Here is a 17,417-nt window from a genome sequence, read left to right as displayed (position 1 = left end):
CTAGTGAAAACATGGTAAATAATTTAAAAATTAAAATAAAATTTCTTTTTGTGTCTGGAAAGTCCAATATTGAATATCATGTATTAGTGAAGTAAATATCACTTTATAAAGTGCCTAGGCACTGTATCTTCAAATTAAAATACACTTTTGGGAAATGGTAAGAGGGACTTTTTTTTTTTTTTTTTCCCAATAAGGAGTCTCCCTCTGTCGCCCAGGCTGGAATGCAGTGGTGCGATCTCCTCTCATTGCAAGCTCTGCCTCCCAATTCAAGCCTTTCTCCCGCCTCACCCTCCCAAGTAGCTGGGACTACAGGCACCCGCCACCACTCTCAGCTAATTTTTTTGTATTTTTAGTAGAGTCGGGGTTTCACCTTGTTAACCAGGATGGTCTCGATCTCCTGACCTCGTGATCCACCCATCTCGACCTCCCAAAGTGCTGGGATTACAGGTGTGAGCCACCGCGCCCGAGTCGGAGTCTCACTCTGTTGCCCAGGCCGGAGTGCAGCAGTGCCATCTTGGCTCACTGCAACCTCCACCTCCTGGGTTTACGCCATTCTCCTGCCTCATACAGGTGTGAGCCACCGTGCCCATCCCAAGAGGGATTTTTTGCCCCCTTCCCTGAAAGATCCAATAATAAAAACAGACTTATGGTATTTCATGATAAACAATTACTCAGCCAGCTCAGCAGCAACACTCTCAGTCCTTCAGTTGGACTTTCTACATGAAAAAACTATTAGCTACTTGTGGATGAAGCCAGGTCCATTACAGTGTCAAGTACTGTATTCTAATTCTCAAAAAGACTAAAAAGGTCTCCATGTTTTGCAGCATGCAGGCGGAGGGAGAAGCAACAAAGGAAAAGAAGAGAAAATTGGAGGGGAATGGGGTCAGAGAGAGAAAGAGAGAGAGAAATTTGTACTTGGATGGTTCTATTTCTTTTGTGAAGTAGCAGGAGAGATCCTATGGCAAAATTGGGGGAGATGGAAGACTTAGGGATTTTGAGGAGAGTTGTAAAGGATACAGGTGACCTCTTAGAAGATTAGGTGAGGCATTAACTAGGGACTTGTTTCTGTCCTCAGTTACACTTGGAATACATAAAATTGAAAGAGGTGATACATGTATTGGTTAATTTAACTGTGGTGATTACTACATAATGTATACATATATCAAATCATCGCATTGCATACCTTGAATACAGTTTTTATTTGTTAATTAAATATTTTAAAATAAAACAAATAATTGACAGTTAAAAAAAAACCCTCAGATTCCTTGACATAAAGTGCCTAGAATTTAAAAGAGGTAGTAAAGGCAAAAACATATGAAAGAATTAAATAAATACAGGTAGTAAAACATTGAGCATTACAAGTCATGTTACATGATTTAATTTCTCTAATAATTCAAATATATTATCTAATTCCAGTTTGAAAACCTGCAGTGAAATGTGGATTAATTTGAACCAATCTTGTGCCCTTTCATTCACTGACAGATTCTACATCTGTTTCTTCCAGTAGACTCCATGTTGAAAAGCAGCTGGTCACAAAATCTTCTTCCTTGACTGTTTGTGTCATCATTTCAAAATAAACAACAAAAAAGAAAGCAGTACTTAATAACTGCACAGCAATGGTTGTTATGGTGTTTTCTGCTATGAGACTGGGACTCTGATTTTCATCTTGCTTTATACCCTGTGGAGCTAAACCAAGCCTACAATTCCCACTAACTTCAAAAAGAGCCCATACTCAGATGTGCTTAGCAGGGGTTTTGAACAAGAAAATGAAATAAACAACAACAACAAAAGAAATAAATAAAAAAGGAATCTTCTTATTCCATGAAAGATAACTTTTACTTTATGGATTATCTGTTCTTGTTGGTCTCAGAGATTACTGGCATTATCATTTTGTGCTACACTTGTGCATTTTGATCTATGTAACAGAAACAGTGAAGAATAGATAGAGTAGAAACACATTAGCATAGGTGTTAGTGCAGATGTCTTATAAAACTATCAAAACTTAGTGGTCCCTATCAGCAAATAGGTTTGTGACAGTGGCAATGAATCAATTGTAATCAGTTTTTTTTTTTCCCCTGGGTGGTGAAGCATATTTAAACAACAGATTTCTTATCTTCTTTTATACATAAAACATTTGAGCTCTGTTTATAGACAGCTTCATATCGAAATGGAAGCTATTTGTTGGAATAATGAATGGAAAACAAAGGATTGCTCATATTACAGAGAAAGTTGTGCCAAAGCTGGTCTACCTTAATACTGAGGACAGAATTAGATAACATGTTTGTTATCTTTCATACTACCTACCTCTCCTGGGCTTCTGATATCAAGCAAAGGTGAATTTTCTCATCTTAGGAAAAATCAATTGAAGGAAATGATGGCTATTCTTGTAATTCAAGTGATACATTATGATGGCTTCAACTAAAGTGGTACAGGGAGACAGAGAGAATTAGATGGATAAAGGATACATTTGGGAATTAGAATTGACAAGACTTTTTATGAATGGAGTATAAAAGAAGAAATAAAAAGACCAGTGAAGGATGATTTACATGGCATCCTAAGGCTATTTAAATATTAAATAATGTATGTAAAGTGCTTAGTAAAATGAAAGTGCAAATAAAATTAGCTATTATTGTTAAAACTTCTAAAAGGAGTTCCCACAGGATCACTATAACATTGGTCATGAAGCAAATGGATGTTTTTTCCTGTTCTCATGGGGATACTACTATCCTATTGGCAGTTTCTCTCAGATTGTGTAATGACATCCAGAAAGTAACACAATGAGTTTTCAATTTCCATTTACCCCCGTGGAGTGATGCATTTAGAAGCAAATCAACCAATGCAAGAAGATTTCAGAAACAGAATACTTCAAATAACTTACCATATAAAAGTGATCTAGCATTACTAATTTACATGAGTTTTCAAAACCTTTCTGCTAAAGTCTCTTATGGGAGATCGTTAAGGAAACGTATAAATGGAACTGGTTAAGCAAAGAAGCTAAATGTGCAGTCTGTAATGTGGTAGAATAACTGCTGACTTTATATTATTTGTTATTACCCTCCAACTTAATGATAAGTAGCTACATTACAATTTTGCAGTAGACTGTTATTCATTGTCATATAACACTATACAGAATATGTTTCCCATGAGCATTAGAAGTCTACCTTGAATAGTTAATTGACAAGATAAGGTCAATTTGCAGTATATAGAAGAAGCATAGAAGTGCACTTAGCCAGGAGAAAATGTGCCACCCTCTTCTGGCGGTATTTAACAATGATTTTTTAAAGCTGACCTACTTATCTACAGTTTTTACAAGACAGGGCTAGCTTAAAATTAAGAATGACAACAAATAATTCTGGAGGCCAAGATCAAAATAAATTTTGTGATAAAATGTGTTATTAATCACAAAATAAAATTTTGTCAAAGGGAGTTTATAATTGCTTTTCCTGGCCACTGTTGTGTTGTTTTTTGATTTTTTGTTTGAGAACATAAGCACCCCTTGAAGTTACAGTGTTACAGTATATTAATCAGGGTTCTACAGAGGGACAGAACTAATAGGATATATGTATATATAAAATAAAGTTTATTAGGGAGACTTGGCTCACATGATTAGCTGGCAAAATCCCACAATCGGGGAAGAAAGAAGCCGGTAGTGGCTCAGTCTGAATCTGAAGCCCTCAAAACCAGGCAGGCCCATAGTGCAGCTTTTATTCTGTGGCAAAACCAGGGAAGCTGACAGGGCATCCTTCAGTCTCTGGCCAAAGGCCCAAGAAGCCCTGGAAAGCCGCTGGTGCAATTCCCAGAGTTCAAAGGCCAAAGAACCTGGAGTCTTATATCCAAGGGCAGGAGGAGCATCCAGCACAGGAAAAAGAAGGAAGCCAAAAAACTCGGCAAGCAAGGTTATCTCATCTTCTGCCTGCTTTGTTCTAGCCATGCTAGCAGCTGATTGGATGGTGTCCACTCACATTGAGGGTGGGTCTTCCTATCCCAGTCTACTGGCTCAAATGTCAATCTTCTCTGGCAACACCCTCACAGACACATTCAGAAACAATACTTTACTAGCCATCTAGGCAACTTCCAATCCAATCAAGTTGACACTTAATATTAATAATCACAAATAGTACCAAAATAATAACAATATTAAGAATGACAATATTTAACTTTCCCTGAAGGATATTCATATAATAGACACTGATCTAAGATGCTTTTGTGTATTATATCATTTAGTTTTTCAATAACACTGAATTAGGTACCATTATTAGCCCCATTTTACAAATGAGGATACTGAAACAGAGAGAGCTTTAAGAATTTGACCAAAATCACACAGATCATAAATAGTGGAGCCAGAATTTGCAGCCATACAATATGTCTCCAGAGGCCATGCTTTTAACAAGTACGTTATTCTGCCTTCCTTGAATATGGTGACAGTATCAAACATTAGAGTGAGCATAATTTTCTAGGAGCATATAAGCCTAGAGAGCAATCATAGCTTTGGGTGGCAATCACGGTGTCACTTGTTACCAAGTCCCCACTCAGTTGCATTCCTGGGATGGCAAAACCCCCAGAATTCTCCCTTTATACAGTTTCTACTATCACTTATGCTGCCGCTATTACTGATGCTTATAGTGTTTTATTCATCTTCACTACTTTAGTTGCTGCCATCTGAACTGACGCTTCTGCCCCTGCACCTTCATGTTGCCTGTGTCCTCTTCTCTTATTCTCCTGCTATCACCTGAGTCCATCAAATTATCAGTTGATATTTTCCCAAATTGTGTGGCATCCATGTTATCAATTTTTCCTTGAAAAAGATCTCAGCATTAGATATAATTTGGAAACAGCTAAAGATATTTTTACTATAATAATTATTGGATTCCTTAATTAAATGATTATATGTTTTAAATCTACAAGATAGTGGGATCACATTAATTCTTCCCTAAACCTTTTTAAACAATGGGATAGTTTGATTTTCTCAGAAAAAAATATTAATCTATCCTGAGAAACAAGTTCTATAGAATACAGTTAGAGAAATATTGTATCTTTATAGCTATAAGCCTTACATTTAACTGGTATTTTTCGGCACTTACATGGAACAAGGAAAACTTATTTGGAAGCCAGGTGTGGCTGCAGTCCATCTGTTAGCAACTTCTGCATTTGATCATTGGAGTACAGACTCTCATAATTACCTAACTTTCTCCTACTTCCTTAACAATGATTTGGCCACAGGGACTGTACTTCTTTTAGGCCCTCCATGGGTATTCTGTTTCTTTCCCATTTATGGCCACTAGAAAAGGAAATTAGGAACAGTTTTCTAACAGTTAGGCAAGAGGACATTTAGGAACATCCAACGATTCTGTGAAAGGTGTTCTTACTTGCTAGACCATCAACCAGTGCTTTAAAACTAGGAATATTATCTTTTGTTTGCTCCTACTAATGAGTGAGTTCCCTGCTTTTCTGGAGACCCACGGTGCTTTCTGATATAGTGCTTCAGGTGCTCCTTTGATATACCAGAGTTTCCAGGGTAGGTATGAAGATTAGATACCCATAGTGATCTATGCTCAGTACCTGAAGGCATATAACAATATAATTATCTTCTATGCCACCCATCTCACTCCTTGATTCAATGATGGAAGTAATATAAAAGGAAAATTTAACATTAATTGAAAATTTGCCATGACTTAAGGCCATTTTGTGGCCATATCTCACATAATACTCATGAAAATCTTTGTTTGGTGATTCACTATTACAGCTGAGGAAACTGAATCTTAAATAATTTAGGAATTTTATGATAAAGGGGCTATCACCACTGACCCCACAAAAATACAAACAACAATTAGAGAATACTACAAATACTTCTATGCAAGTGAACCAGAAAATCTAGAGGAAATGGATAAATTCCTGGAAATATACACTCTCCCAAGACTGAGCCAGGAAGAAGTTGAATCCCTGAATAGTCCAATAACAAGTTCTGATTGAGGCAGTAATAAATAGCCTACCAAACAAACAAACAAACAAAAAGCCAAAGACCAGAAGGATTTACAGCTAAATTCTACCAGTGGTACAAAGAGGAGCTGGTATCATTTCTTCTGAAACTATTCCAAACAATTGAAAAGGAGAGATTTCTCCCTAACTCATTTTATGAGGCTAGCATCATCCTGATACCAAAACCTGGCATAGATACAACAAAAAAAGAAAACTTCAGGCCAATATCCCTGATGCAAAAATTCTCAGTAAAATACTGGTAAACTGAATCCAGCAGCACATCAAAAAGCTTATCCAGCACGATCAAGTCAGCATCATCTCCAGGATGCAAGGTTGGTTGAACATATGCAAATCAATAAATGTAATTTATCACATAAACAGAACTAAAGACAAAACCACATGATTATTCAAGAGATTCAGAAAAGGTCTTCAATAAAAATCAACATCCCTTCATGTTACACACTCTCAATAAAGTAGGTGTTGACGAAACATGCCTCAAAATAATAAGAACCATTTATGGCACACCCACAGCCAATATCATACTGAATGGGCAAAAGCTGGAAGCATTCCCCTTGAAAACCGGCACAAGAAAAGGATGTCCTTTCTCACCACTCCTATTCAACATATTATTGGAAGTTCTGTGCAGGGAAATCAGGCAAGAGAAAGAAATAAAGGGTATTCAAATAAGAAGAGAGGACGTCAAACTGTCTCTGTTTGCAGATGACATGATCCTCTATCTAGAAAAACCCACTGTCTCAGCCCAGCTTCGTAAGCTGATAAGCAACTTCAGCAGTCTCAGGATACAAAATCAAAGTGCAAAAATCACAAGCATGCCTATACACCAACAATAGACAAGCCAAGAGTCATATCATGAATGAACTCCCCTTCGCAATTGCTACAAAGAGAATAAAATACCTAAGAATACAGCTAACAGAGGATGTGAAGGACCTCTTCAAGGAGAACTACAAACCACTGCTCAAGGAAATCAGAGAGGACACAAACAAATGGAAAAACATTTCATGCTCATGGATAGGAAGAATCAATATCATGAAAATGGCCATAATGCCCAAAGTAATTTACAGATTCAATGCTATTCCCATCAAACTACCATTGACAGTCTTCACATAAATAGAAAAAAACTACTTCACAATTCATACAGAACCACAAAAGAGCTTGTATAGTCAACACAATCCTAAGTCAAAAGAGCAAAGCTGGAGGCATCATGCTACCTGACTTCAAACTATACTATGAGGCTACAGTAACCAAAACAGCATGGTACTGGTACTAAAACAGACACATAGGCCAATGGAACAGAATAGAGATCTCAGAAATAAGACCACACATTTGCAACCATCTGATCATTGACAAACGTGACAAAAACAAGCAATGGGGAAAGATTCCCTATTTAATAAATGGTGCTGGGAAAATTGGCTAGCCATATGCAGTAAGTTGAAACTGGACCCCTTCCTTACACCTTACAGAAAAATTAACTCAAGATGGATTAAAGACTTAAATGTAAAACTCAAAATTATAAAAACCCTAGAAGAAAATCCAGGTAATACCATTCAGGACATAGGCATGGGCAAAGATTTCATTCTGAAGATGCTAAAAGCAATTGCAAAAAAAGCAAAAATTGACAAATAGGATCTAATTAAACTAAAGTACTTCTGCACAGCAAAAGAAACTATCAATAATGTGAAGAGACAACTTACAAAAGAGGATAAATTTTTTGCAATCTACCCATCTGAAAAAGGTCTAATATCCAGAACCTACAAGGAACTTTAACAAATTTACAAAAAAAAAAAAAACACATTAAAAAGTGTGCAAAGAACATGAACAGACGCTTCTCAAAAGAAGACATTTATACAGCCAACAAACATAAGAATAAAAGCTCAACATCACTGATCATTAGAAAAATGCAAATCAAAACTACAATGAGATACCATCTCATGCCAGTCAGAATGGTGATTATTAAAATGTCAAAAAACAACGGATGCTGGCAAGGCTATGAAGAAATAGGGATGCTTTTACACTTGATGGGAATGTAAATTGGTTCAACCATTGTGAAAGACAGTATGGCAATTCCTCAAAGACCTAGAACCAGAAATACCATCTGACCCAGCAATCCTTTTACTGGGTATATACGCAAAGGAATATAAATCATTCTATTATAAAATACATGAAGACATATGTTCACTGTAGCACTATTCACAATAGCAAAGAAATGGAATCAACCCAAACGCTCATCAATGATAGACTAAATAAAATGTGGTACTATACACCATGGAATACTATGCAGCCATAAAAAGGAATGAAATCATGTCCTTTGTCAGGGCGTGGATGGAGCTGGAAGCCATTATCCTCAGCAAACTAATGCAGGAACAGAAAATCAAGCACTGCATATTCTGACTTATAAGTGGGAGCTGAACAATGAGAACATATGGACACAGGGAGGGGAACAACACATACTGGGGCTTGTTGGGGAGGGAAAGGGGGAGGGAGAGCATCAGAAAAAATAGTTAATCCGTGAAAGGCTTAATACCTAGGTGATTAGTTGATAGGTGCAGCAAACCACCATGACACACGTTTACCTACGTAACAAATCTGCATGTCCTGCACATGTATCCCAGAACTTAAAATAAAATAAAAATTTAAGGCCGGGCATGGTGGCTCACGCCTGTAATCCCAGCACTTTAGGAGGCCGAGGCGGGCGCATCACGAGGGGAGCTCGAGACCATCCTGGCTAACGTGGTGAAACCCCGTCTCTACTAAAAATGCAAAAAATTAGCCGGGCGTGGTGGCGGGCGTCTGTAGTCCCAGCTACTCGAGAGGCTAAGGCAGGAGAATGGCGTGAACCTGGGAAGCGGAGCTTGCAGTGAGCCGAGATTGCGCCACTGCACTCCAGCCTGGGCGACAGAGCGAGGCCCCATCTCAAAAAAAAAAAAAAAAAAATGTAAAAAAGAGAATTTAGGGATTTTGTTCAAAGTCACATATCTCCTATGTAACATAAGTAGTCTGTGCTTTTCCTATTATTAAATCATGTTTAACTAACATATTCAGCATTGTATTAATACACAGTGCTTATTTTTTCCTGTTTATATTTTTTAAATTTTTGTTAGCTTCAAATTTGCATTAGAATGAAAATCTTTTCCAGATTTAATTGAATATCATTGGAGTCAAAAGCAAACCTGAAAGGCTACAACTGTAGAAAATTCTGTTAACAGACAAACAGCAACTGAGGTGTGAATAATTTAAAGAAAATTTCTGGTGAATTCTGGCATACAATTTCTGTCTTTACTGTGGTCTAAATTTCAAATTAATGTTAAACCTACTAATGAAACAGCATTGTGAAAGCTTAATTTAGAAGACTCTAAGAACAGTTTGTCCAGTTTCTTTCTCTAAATTCTCCCTCTGATATTACCTACCAGATATTTCAACATGAAAATAGAGTGCTGCTCTTTCAAACTGATATTAAGCACCATTCAAAGTAAAGGTGACTTCTCTCAGATCATCCTGACATCAGCAAAGTATTAGTGTGTACACTGAAAAGGATTTCCTTTCCAGGCTCCAAGACACTTTCAAAATTGGAGAATGCTAACAAAGCAGAAAATTCTGAAGGGCAGATACCCACTGCAGGCAATCTAAGGAGATTTATCATAGACACACCTTTATGGATATAATTGATATTTTTCTGGAATACTGTCCCTAAAATACAGCTTTACCTAATTCTCAAGTTCATACAACATCTTTTGACTAGTGTCATTATTTCTACAACAAAATGTATAGTGTAAAACCATTAAGTTCTCTATTAAGGAACCTCACTGGTTTTCTGTCTGGTCAGGCCCAGGGCATTTGTGTCTGCTTCCTTTGTTCCCATAGGCTGAAAGAATCCAATACACCTCAGTAACAGAAAAGTATAGTGAAAAGCTTTGAATTTAAACCATCTGAATCATGTCTCTGCCATTTATCAACTATATGCTTTGGGGCAAATCCCATAACGACTGTCAACTTAGTTTCCTAAATGTAAAACAAAGATAATGCTTACTATGTTGTTTTATAATTAAGCAAAATAATGCTTATAAATGCCTAGCACAACACCTAACACACTAGGCTAATACACAATCAATATTAGGTTTCAGCTACTTAGTCTTTTTCTAAGGGTTCTTCACTTTCCCCTCCTAGATGCCTCCGCGGCTTCCACCCTAGAAAGCTCTACCACCATCCCTGTTTTACCAAACTTCTGTTTTGCTGCCAGAGATTTCTCTCCTAAGATTCAGAATATCCTACCCTAGATAGTTTTTGGCACATTCATATTTCTTAGAAACCTTTTAGATCGTGGCCCTGAAAGGTCTACTCTTTCCCCTGGCCCATTTGTTCTTACCCTCAGTTGATGGCTGGCTGCTTATTTACCAGGTTACTTCCACCCATGAGAGAAGCTCAATTTCTTATTGTTATAAATTTAAGTGTGAGCTAAAACCCTTTGAAAGTCACGTGGCTCCAATATCTAGCACATCTTTTATCTTTCCTAGGAGCCTGTTTGGTCAAATCTTATTTCCCTTATACTGCCCTATTCATATGTCTTTTTCCGGTTCAAAGAGCCATAATTTTATTTCTGAACTGAAAGCCAATACTAGTTTAAACCCCATTTGCCGAGTCTAAATGGCTGACATAGCCTGAGACAAATAAGTGAATTAACCTCTGTGGGTTTATGTTATTGTTACCAACTTTTCCACAACCACTTAAATGACTCATTGAAGTATGCTATAAACCCCAAAATAACTTTCAGAATTATATTTTGTAACAAAAAATATCTTAGGCATAAGGAAACATCAATGCACATGATATCTATCTATCAAGGTAAAAAATATAAAATTATAATTAGTCACATAGCCACAGGTAAGAGTAAAAGTACACACAGAGATTAGTTTAAACTAAAACAGCCATCTTCATCTCTCCTATTTTTTTTTTGAAAGAAAAGCAAACCAAAACACCTTATAAAGCTTAACAGTATCTGATTTTGGAATTGAATTTTTAATTTAAATATGTTAGAGGATTGAGCACCAGAAGGTTACTATATGGTGTGCCACCCATGTGCTAAAATGTTCTCATTTGTAAACAGACACCCCCCAAAATTAGAGAAATGTTCGAATTAAAGAATGTACAGCTATTAATGCTCTTTTTTTTTTTTTTTGAGACGGAGTCTCGCTCTGTCGCCCAGGCTGGAGTGCAGTGGCGCAATCTCGGCTCACTGCAAGCTCTGCCTCCCGGGTTCACGCCATTCTCCTGCCTCAGCCTCTCCGAGTAGCTGGGACTACAGGCGCCCGCCACCAGGCCCGGCTAACTTTTGTATTTTTTTAGTAGAGACCGGGTTTCACTGTGGTTTCGATCTCCTGACCTCGTGATCCGCCCTCCTCTGCCTCCCAAAGTGCTGGAATTACAAGCGTGAGCCACTGCACCCGGCCAGTTATTCTTATTTCTCGTTACAACTATCCAAATTCATTCTCAAGTATAAAAAATGGGTTTCCAATAGAAGTTTCATTGTCAGGAAGTAATTGTGGCTACAGAATCTAGGTAAGCCAAAAAGAATGGCACTTTGGTAAAGTCCCAAAGGCCCATCAGAGCAATTAGTATCTATATTAACATTAGCCCTGGTAGAAAGAGTTTTAAAATTTTATCTTAACTGTTTTAATGAGTGTGTATTATAGAAACCCTGAAGTATTTTATATCTCACGTGGAAGAATATAATTCGGCACGAACTGATGCGTCTGTGCCTGTTGTGAAACTAGAATTTATAACAGATGACTGTGAATCTGTTTTCTGCCTGATATTATGACTCAAAAACTTTTGCAAGTGCTGTAACTAATATTTTAATATAATTGGTAACCAATCTGCACACCATTTCCCTTTTCCTGATATACAAACAATTATGAGAGAATCCAGGTGCAATTCTTTTATAGGTCTTATAAAACACTATTGAGCAGCTAATGGCCTTGACAAAATTATCTTCATTAAAGTCTTGAAGGGTAACTCCCTCTGTTTTGGTGAGGTTATTCTGTAGTAAAATGAGTTTTTGGTAATCTGCACCCTGAAAATACTTTGGTTTTTTTGTACATTACCCCTTAAATGCTTAAATGTTTTATCTTCTAAATCTTCATTTCCCTGTTCAATTTAATTGTATTATTTATAATCTTTGTATAATATTTTCTTTCAGTTTACCTTGGAGAATTAGAAATATTATTAAAATACACAATGATGTATTTTTTTCTGAAAGCTCTGTTAATAAAGTAGAAATAACAACACAAAGTAAGTTCTTTAATATAAAGCTATCTATCTATCCTAGCCAAACATTCTTACTTACCTTCCCAATGGCCTAATTTGAAAATAAATTGAAAAATTGGTGTGCAACAACAACAATAAAACACAATTTCCTACAGCTAGATATGCTTAAAGAATGGAAGCTACCAGAATGCCTACCAAAAATGTCCACATGCAGCTTTGGATAATTGGGAGACTATGAGAATGTATAATTTCATCATCCATTGAAAATATTTTCTTTAGGGATTTATAGTCATTAGTGTCACCTTCTTTTTTATTGTAATAATGTCCAGAGGCACAGGACTGAACATTTTATTACTTACCATTACATAGGCTGGTTATTTGAAGAGCATCCCATGACGAAAGCAAAGCAGGGCTTTGGGTCTTGTAGCTGAGAATGCTCCAAAGAGAGCAGTATGACCAACTCCTAGATCCTATTGGCTCTTCCAACCCAGCATAGCACCTTTCAGAAAATGCACTTGGGTAAATGGGATCTCAGTTGCCTAAATAGTTCCAGCTTTAGAGCTCTTTACCTCACTCCTTACTACCTTGGTGACTGACCTTCATAGCCGATCTCATAATTTTGCTTTCATGTTCAAATCACTTTATGACCTTGGCTTTCTTCCTATTTCTCTTTTATATCTTGCCTCTTCACATTTTATATTTCTTAAAAATTCTATAATCATCATACCTTACTATTGAACATGATTCCTAAGAAAACTTGTCCCAGAAGGCCATAAATTTTCAGAGAGCACTATCTAGAGAATTCAGTCATGCATTTGTTACTATTAAAATATTCCAGCTGCTTATTTTATAAGAATAATACAGTACTAACTTTAGGATTACTCAACAAGGTAGGTTTATTCTCATCAAATAGTACTGTTAAAGTGACCTTCTTCAGTGATCATTTTCTTCAAATACAATCAATTTACAGATCAAAAATTGAGCATCTAAAAGGAAAACAAAACAGAGCAAAAACCAACTACATAGCTAGAGTTAGAGATGGAGTTAAACACAAAAGCTCTGGACTCTGAATCTAGTACTCATCCTAGTGTGCTGTGCTCTAGCCCTTATTCTGTATCAATCACAAAGCTTCCACTCAATTCTAGTAGGTCTTTTGTCCACACAGCAAACTATTTCCCTTCTAGTTCTGTTGCAAATAGACATAGAACATACAAATGCAAAGAACATTTTAAGCTGATTCATCTGAAAGGTTTTTTAATTTGCCCTCACAATTTGAAGAGCCATTATTTGAGTCAGACAACAGCAGAGAATATTTCCTGTAACATGATGATAATACACATATTGTTGTTGTTGATAAAAATTACATAATAAAACTAGGAATGTTATTTAGGAAAAACGCTTCAATATTCTGAACCTCATTTTTCTTACGTATAAAATGGTGATATGAAAATTAATAAGAATAGCTAATAGTTTCATCAAACACAGACATGTACTACTATCCCAGTGTGGACTATCTTTGTGCATGAAATTTTATTTATTTACTTTTATTTTTATTTATTTATTTTTTAAGATGTAGTCTCACTCTGTCTCCCAGGCTGGAGTGCAGTGGTGTGATATCGGCTCACTACAACCTCCGCCTCCCAGGTTCAAGCAATTCTCCTGCCTCAGCCTCCCTGGTAGCTGGGATTACAGGTGCCTGCCACGATGCCCGGCTAATTGTTGTATTTTTAGTAGTGGTGAGGTTTCACCATTTTGGCCAGGCTGGTCTTGAACTCCTGACCTCAGGTGATCCACCCGCCTCGACCTCCTGAAGTTCTGGGATTACAGGCATGAGCCACCACACCCAGCCAGAATTTTACATTTAAGCTACCTCTTAATTATAAATATAAATAGCACTGAGGTGTAAAAATAAATTGGAAGTAGTCTTAGAATTTATTCTTATCCCAGTAAAATCTATTTTCATTCTTCTTTCTATGATCTTGCAATAAGGCATTAGTGTTGCATTAATAATTTTTTAAAAACCTTCTTTACCCATTAGTTCCTACCTTCTGTATCACAAAAATTTTGACAACTCGGATTTAGATCTATTGAGTCTTTACTATATCACCTCAAGGAATAGTAATATCTGCAGGTAGGATAGGTCATACATGAAACAAAAGTGAGTCATCATCAGAAATTTGTATTAAATACAACACACATAACAATCCTACAATGATTGGGATTTGATGCCTTCAATAACCATTTGGAGTTAGTGTTCAGACATTCCAGGTACCAGATTCTTGATATTGTTTGGACTTCTTTGAGCCAAAATTCTTCAAAAGGGACACAGACCAACTGAACTAAGTGAAGTTGCAATTTACACAAAAGAGCTACTTTCAAGTTATATGCAAATGTGTGTGTATGTTTGTGAATTACATGTATTGAAGGGTGCTGGAAAGAAAAGGGGAATCTTCTTTTCCTTCCCCATCTAATTATCCTGTCTCCTTGAATCTCTGTAGAATATTAAAAAGCAGTGCCTAACTTTCTCTAATCTTCCACTTCTATTCTTCTGTTGATACTTATCTCTTTAAACTTGTCTCCCTCCCTGAATTTTCAGAAAACACCATCTCCCTAAAATATCACCTGTTATCAAGTACCAGGCTTCCTCTATTTTCTAGCAATTTTCAGACCTCCAGTCATTCACTGAATTAGAGAGTGTTACTTCACCTCTTACATTTTCTCCTGGTCAATAGAAGAGAGCCTATCGTTGAAATTCAAGAGGTAGCTTAAATATAAAACTCCCTGCACAAAATACTGGGCTTAGGACCTACTAGCTTGGAGTGAGGTTGGGTTTTGGAGTGGGGGTGATATTGAGAGATTCCAATTGCAGTCAGAAACTGATCCACTTATTGTGGGACCTGAAACTTCCACAAAATGAAGGACTTACAAAAATTGAGCTCAAAATTATAAACACAAGATTAGGTACAAAAGTGAATACATTTTCAGCAAGAAAAAATGAAAATAAAAATTTAAAGCTGACAAATACCTCAAACTTCAAAAAATCCAGAAGCATAATTTTTTAAATTAAAAACTCTCTGAAATACTTTTATAATACCTTTTTCCCCTACATTTTTTCCCCAACATCTATACTCTGTGATTGCCTCTTCACATGACAATGAATTTTAAGTCTAATTTTCTACACAGATATTAGGATGATAATTAAGTCTTTCCTCTTTGGTAAGGCATTTCTCAAATTTATTCGCATTTAGAGACATTTTATCTCTTCTTCATTAACTTGCTATTTTGAATAATTATAGATTCACAAAAAGTTGCCAAACTATTACAGATAGTTTATATTTAATCTTCATTCAGCGCTCACCAAATGGTGACATCTTGCACAGCTATAGTGCTCTATTGAATCCAGAAAATTGACATTCATACAATGTGTATACAGTTTCCATATATTACATGTATAGGGTCATGTAATCACAACCACAATCAAAATATAGAGCTATTCTATCACCATAAGAATACTTCCTGCTTGCAGGGCCACATTCACCTCCCCTCCCCAAACACAATCCTGGAAACCTCAAATCTGTTCTTCATCTTTATAATTTTGCCATTTTGAGGAATGTAAATAAACTTCTTTCAATAAATAATATTATTTAAATAAAAAATCATACTACATGTAACGCTTTGATAATTGCTTTAATTTACGCAGCATCATACCCCTGAGATCCCTTTAAGTTGTTGCAAGTACCAATAGTTTGTTCATTATTGCTGAATAATATTCCATGATACGGTTGTGTCAAAGTTTGATTCGCTACTTACCTATTATATAACACTTTGTTTCCAGTTTAGGCTGATACAAATACGAACAAACATGTACAGGTCTCTGTGTGGACATAAGTTTTCATTTATCTGGAATAAATGCTCAAGAAGGCAATTGTTAGGTCATATGGTAAATGTGTGTTCAGTTTTTTAAAAAACTGACAAAACAATTTTCAGGAGTGGTTGTACTATTTTACATTCCTACTAACAAGGTATCTGAGGTACATAAGCTGCCGCAGCATTTGGTGTTGCCACTATTTTCTATTTTAGCTGTCTAATAGGTGTGTAGTGATATCTCTTGTGGTTTTAATCTGCATTTCTCTAATGACTCATGATATTAAACGTGTTTCATCGCTTATGTGCCATGTGCAAATACTCTTCTGTGAAAGGTTTTTCATGTCTTTTGTCCATTTCTAGCTTTTATTGTTGAATGTATACTGTACCTTGAGGTATTTATAAATTTTAAATGTAAAGATAGTTTGCAAATACTTTCTCCCAGTCTGTAGCTTGTCTTTTCTTCCCCTAAATAGAGGTGTCTGCAGACCAAAAGGTTTAACTTGTGATGAAGTCCAATTTATCATTTCCAAAAATTATGCGTCATTTTTTCTGGTGTCATGTTTAAATACTTTTTTGCTTAGCCCTATATTCCAAAGATTTTATCCTGTGTTTACTTCTAATAGTTTTATATTTTGAAGTTTTATATTTAAGTCAATGATGCATTCTGGGTTAAGTTTTTAATTAAGTGAGAGATTTAGTTTAAGGTCAATTTTTGCCTATTGGTATGCACGTGTTTCATCACCATTTGTTAAAAAGTTTATCATTCCACCATTGAATCACATTTGTTCCTATGCCAAAAATCAAATGCATATACATGTAGTTCTATTTTTCTTCTGTTTGGTTCCATTCTATATGTCTGTCCCCTCTAAAAATAATAATTATATAATAAGTTTTGTAGTAAGTTTTGTAATTAGATAGACTGACTCCTCCCACTTTATTCTTCCTTTTCAAAATTATTTCATCAATCCTAGTGTATTTTTCTCTCCATGTGACTTTCCAAGTAATCTTATCCATAACGACAGAGTATCTTTCCGGGGTGTCAGTAGCATTAGGTTAACCCTGTTTATCAATTTAGTGAGAACTGATATATTTACCAAGTTGAGTCTTCCAATCTGTGAACCTGGTTTATATGTCAATTTTTATCTATACCACCTTTGATATATTTCATCAGTATTATAGCTTTCAATATACATGTCTTACACATGTTTTCTTAGATTTATAACTAAACATTTCATTTTTTCTCTGAGTGATTATTAATGGCATTTTTTTTTTTTTTTTTTTTTTTTTTTTTTTTT

Source organism: Hylobates moloch, unplaced genomic scaffold (genome assembly GCF_009828535.3).
Source record: "Hylobates moloch isolate HMO894 unplaced genomic scaffold, HMol_V3 SCAFFOLD_7, whole genome shotgun sequence".
In the NCBI taxonomy this organism is placed as follows: domain Eukaryota; kingdom Metazoa; phylum Chordata; class Mammalia; order Primates; family Hylobatidae; genus Hylobates; species Hylobates moloch.
The sequence above is the reverse complement of the archived record's forward strand: the minus strand, read 5'-3'. Positions refer to the sequence as shown.